Source organism: Gossypium raimondii, chromosome 4 (assembly GCF_025698545.1).
Source record: "Gossypium raimondii isolate GPD5lz chromosome 4, ASM2569854v1, whole genome shotgun sequence".
Lineage (NCBI taxonomy): Eukaryota > Viridiplantae > Streptophyta > Magnoliopsida > Malvales > Malvaceae > Gossypium > Gossypium raimondii.
In genome coordinates, this window is record NC_068568.1 from 14,630,265 (window position 1) to 14,636,264 (window position 6,000).

Sequence of the window (6,000 nt, forward strand, 5' to 3'; positions counted from 1 at the left end):
ATGTTACATCCATTTTACTAACACAATGGAACCATTATTGGTCTGGCAAAAGGCAATGCAACATTCCTTAGCTGCTTAAAATGTATATATTATAGAAGAATCCTGGGATTATGCATTTGCATCAGCTGCGCCTTCAACAATGGATTGGAGAATGTGAAGACTTTTGGGGGAAAATGAAAGGAGCCGGAGCCATTTCCATCCATTTGACTGCTTTCATTCAATATAACACCATGTTTGGTTGGGTGTATTGGCATAGCCAATACACCCCTAATCGGTGGGCCCCACTTAAGCCCCCTTTATTCCGTTGTTTGGTTCATGGTAATGCTATTACGGGTGTAATCCATTACTGCCCTAATCGGTGAAATCCACCGATTTCTAATCCGTCCCTTTTGCTCGCTTTAGGTGTCGCTTCACTTTACCCTCCTGTTTTACCCTCGCCTCTTCTTTCCCTTTCTTTGTCGGAAGGAGATTCAAGATGAGACGGATAGAGAAACTGGCCGAACCAAGCAAATCTCCAGTGTTCCAATTCATCTTAGGCGTTATCATGTTCTGATTCATGTTTCCTTTGACTTAGATATTGGAAGGCAAATCTTATCGATGAAATTCCTTGGGTTGGTGTCGTGAATCGCTCACAAGCGATATTAACAAGAATGTTGATATGATTGTCGCTCGACGAGAGAGCGTGAGTATTTTTCTACTACGCTGAATATAGGCATCTTGCTCATAGAATGGTCTGAGCATCTTGCTAAGATGCTTTCAAAGGTAATCTATAGGGCGTTTATTTTTTTTTCCTTTTTTTTGTACTTTTTATCCTATACTTTCTTGTAAAGGACAAGATGATACTAGGTTTAGTGCTATCTTTTCTTAAGTTGTATTAACTTTGTCATCTTGGTTAATGTCTCAAGATTTGGAAACTGTTATCAAGTCTAGAATCCTCGCATTCGGTCCCTTATTAATAAAACAATTCTTGAACTTGAAACCGAATTGAGTCGCCTTGGAAAGCCTATTGCGGTGATGCGGATGTAAGTGTGCTCTTGTGTGTGGATTTTGGAATTCTTTGGCTATTCCACTTGCAATTGATTATTAGTTATAAGCTCTTTAGGAATTCTTGATGATTGAGATGCTTATCTGTGGGAAGTTGTACACAATTATGGAGATTTTCCGTCTTTTGATCAAAATTTCAGAGAACATTTGGATGGGGTGTATGTATCACGTCTTGTTTTACCTTCCTTAATACACTGTCTTTAACATCATTCAATTTTGCTAATTTTGTTAGAGATTTTGTTTTGACTTTCAATGTTGTTCACAAAGCGTCTTGGTGGTGATAAGGTTTACAATGTTTTCGACAACCAACTTCCTGCCGCTTTGAAAAGGTTGCAATTTGACAGCAACTATCAATGGAGAATATTAGGAAGCTCAAGATCAAGTCGATGGAAGTCGATGGCTATCAACCACATTTAATAGCTCTGAACAAGGATATCGTCGTTTGATTGAATCTACTTTAGTTACTATCGAGGTCCGATTGAGGTCATTGTTGATGCGGTATGAAAGTAAATTTTAGAAAAATACTATATCGCCATATTCAATTTGGCATGCCAAGATCATCTGGTTTTCTTTTCTTTCAAAGATCGTTCGGTTGTGATTCTTAAAAACATCTTTTTCTTTCAAGTATCAAGATTCTTGCTATCCTCTACTATTTAGTTGTCTTACAAAAAAATGTTGATAATTTTAACGCTATTAAGGTCTCGGTTTACTAGGGATCATGTTGGTCATAGATTGATGCTTCAAATTGGATTGATTTCATTTGTTACATTTTCGGACTCATTCCATTCAAGGATCCGGTTCACAAGGCTATGAGTGAAACTCCGGTATGTTCCCATCTTTGCTTATATTGTTCATGTTCCAAAGAAATTTTGGCTGCTATTTTTCTATCTCTTGACATTGAGTTTAGTATTCTTCAAGGTTTATAATAGTCGACATGGTTTGGTTTTCAGGAGTTAAAGCAATATCCTGCACTCAGAGTAGAGGTGGGAAATGCTGCGATCGAGTCTCTTGAAAGAATGAGGGATCAGAGCAAAAAAGCAACACTTCAACTAGTTGATATGGAATGTTGTTACCTTACAGTTGAGTTCTTCCGAAAGCTTCCTCAAGATGTGGATAAGGGTGGCAGTGCTACGCAATCAATATTTGACCGATACAATGACTCCTACCTGAGGAGAATTGGTAGGTTCATATACACAAAAAGTTGAGGATGGATCTCAATTGTTTGAAACTTAATCGAATGATACTATTATTCAATGTATTTTATTTATGATAATGGATTTCTAACAATGTATGAGCAGGAAGTATAGTTTTGTCTTACGTAAATATGGTTTGCGCTACTCTGCGCCACTTGATTCCAAAGTCCATTGTTTATTGTCAAGTCCGTGAAGCTAAAAGAAGCCTGCTTGACTTTTTCTACACGGAATTGGGTAAACTGGAGGTGAGAAATGTCTCTCTTAACCAACTTACCGTCATTACTTATTTTGGTGAAACAGATGATCGATGAATGATTTCGAAATTTCTTTTGTAGCAAAAACGATTATCGGCATTCTTGAATGAGGATCCAACAATCATGGAACGCCGATCCGCTCTTTGAAGAGACTGGAATTATATAGGAGTGCAAGTTGAAATCGATACGGTCGCTTGGTCGAAGTAAGAGTGGGTAAATTTAGATCCATGGGGCATGGTATTGGGATCTGTTTTGTTGTATTTTCGTTAAAGCAATATATATTTTACCATATTTTTAGAATGCAAACATCATTTGTTGTGTATTCTGAGTTTCTTTAAAGCTGTATAATATGCAAATGTTTTGCCACTTTATCGCTTATGTGATTTTTTATTCATTAATTTAAGCATCCGAACACATTTTGGAAATAACTTGAGTCTGACCCAAATACCTCTCAATTTTTTCTTTTTTTCTTTTTGCAATTTATTAATTTAAGCATTTTTGAGATAAATTTTAAAATTACTAGATAAATCCTCTTCCCATGCTTCGGAAAATTAGTCATATTTTGACTAAGATATTTATATTGGAATATAATGATTTGATTCTAAATTAGTCATATTTTGAATAAGATATATAAATATATAATAATTTGACTCAAGAAAATTAACTTGGAAGGTTTTTCGATATAATGTTCGAATCACTCAACTTCTAAATACAATAATACAAACATGCAATAAATTAATACATGATATAAAAATAATATAAAAATTAATATGAAAATTAAATTAATACATGCAATAAATTAAAGCATATAAGCAATGCATAATTCAATTTTAACCAATTCAAACAATGTATTCATGATTCATATGCTATTTTCATTCACTATCTCATTTAGCAATTCAATAAAAACATGACATTTCTTTATCGAATCTACTGATTCGCTAAGTTTCCATATCGACCCTCCAAGCTTTTATAAACCGATTCGCATGGTCTTTTACATGCTACTGATAATAACATATCACATATATGCATTAGTAGTACTATTTTATATTATCAAATCAATTCAAATATCATTTAATCGATTCAAATTTTATTATTTTAAATTATATTTTATAGTATTATATATTATGATTTTAGTAAATTCATATAATAATATTTAATATTAATAATTTTATTAAATTATATATTTTTATTAAATTATATTTAAAATAATTAATTTAATTTATATTTTATAGTATCATATGTTATGATTTGAGTAAATTCATATAAGAATATTAATTATTAAGAATTTTATTAAATTATATATTTTAATTATAATATATTTAATAATAATTATGTTAATTTATATTTTATAGTATCATATATTATGATTTGAGTAAATTCATATAAGAATATTAATTATTAAGAATTTTATTAAATTATATATTTTAATTATAATATATTTAATAATAATTATGTTTAAATATGATTAAATTATTTATTATTGATATTAATAATCTTATTAAAATTTAAATAACAATAACAATAATCATTTACCAAAACAAATTTATGCTAAGGGTATTCTAGTCATTTTAGTTTTTTCCATTATGCTATTACACCTCTATTCCATTCAACCAAACATAAGAATATTATTACGCCTCTATTCCATTACATTCAACCAAACAATTGATTTGCTATTACACCTCTAATCCATTACACCTCTATTCTATTACGCCTCTATTCCATTACGCCTCATTCCAATACAGCGAACCAAACGTGTAAGTGGAGAAGTATACTCATTTTTACATTTCTTTTTTACTTTTACTTTTACTTAAAAGTAATAATTCGTTACTGTTTTTGGTCCAACTTTTTAACAATTTTTTGAAAAAAAAAACTAGAATTACCGTAACCCAATAAATATATAAACTTTAATTTATAAAACAGACTTTCAAAAAAGTTGTATGAAAACGGACATAAATATATAAAACCCAAAACTAAATATAAATTATCAAAATAGAAAGAAATTTTAGGAAATTATAGACCAACTCACTATATATACGTATATGAAATAATTAAATCTTTTCAACCCAAAAATTTTAAAAATCTTCATTATCATGGTTTTCAACACCAAAATTCTCCTCTTCTTCACTCAAATATTTATCCTCATAAAAATTATAAAAGAAAACTTAAAATCTCATCTTTAATTTTATCCCTTAAACTAAAATATAAAGTCAAGAATGAAAAAAAGAAGAGCAACAAAAATTAGCCATTCCTTGATAGAAATTATGCCATAATAAAGGATTCCTTAATAGAAATGATGAACATCGATTCCACACATATCTAATACCCCAATCAAATAACGTAAGTTGAAATATCGGACCACACCCAAACCATTCTTTCAACATCAGTCACCACAAAACTAAAACCCTGGACACGTTTGGTTCGCTATAATAGAATAGAGGCGTAATAGGTAATTTTTTTGTTTGATTGAATGGAATGGAATAGAGGCGTAATGGTATTCTTGTGTTTGGTTTAATGGAATAGAGGTGTAATAGCATAAGTAAAAAAACTAAAATGACTAGAATACCCTTAGCAGAATTTTATTTAGGTAGATGATTATTGTTATTGTTATTAAATTTTAATAAGTTTATTAATATAAATAATAAATAATTTAATCATATTTTAACATAATTATTATTAAATATAATTTAATAAAATATATAATTAAATAAAATTCTTAGTGTTAAATATTCTTATATGAATTTACTAAAATCAAAATATATAATACTATAAAATATAATTTAATAAAATTCAATATAATTATTCTTATATGAATTTACTAAAATCATATTATATAATCTATAAAAATAATATATAATCTATTTTATTATTTGTAAACTGCAATACATATTTAATGTGCTAAAATATCATTAGTGAAACAAATAATTTAATTATTCTACAATAAAAATATTAGCCAAAACCTTATGTAGAAATAGACTATCCTTGTGAGGTGAACAAATTTTGAAAATAGTCTACAGCAAATTGCATAAATTCTTCTTCAAAATCTTTGATCATGTTATTATGTTGATGCTTTGTAGGTATATGTATAATTGAGATAAAATTAAAATTTCATCTATATATTGACTTAAAATTAAATTTATATTTATACAATTGCACCAAAATAAAATTTTTAAATCACATTCCACATCAAATTAAAATTTAAATGTAATTTTAAGATTTATTTGAAATTTTATTATTTCCATATTTATTATTAATATTCATCACATTTAACCGACACGGATCATGTTCTAGCTTATATATGCATACAAGCCTGAAAATAACATTACCAGGTAATAAACATTTCAAAATATATCCAATAAATAAGTTGAATATAACATTAGAGCAGTATAAGCTTTGTCCTGCGTTCTATATATGGGTCCTAGCCATAGAAACCAAAAACCGCAATGAAGGGGATAATGTCGAATTCCCTACTTCTCAATTATTTGCATATTCAATTAAAAAAAAGCGTGGAA

The 6,000-nt window shown here is 29.1% G+C and overlaps 1 pseudogene; it reads left to right on the top strand.

The window, feature by feature from the left end:
- Window positions 1-110: 110 nt before the first annotated feature.
- LOC105767278 (dynamin-related protein 12A-like) lies at window positions 111-2,638 on the top strand (annotated as a pseudogene).
- Window positions 2,639-6,000: the final 3,362 nt, after the last annotated feature.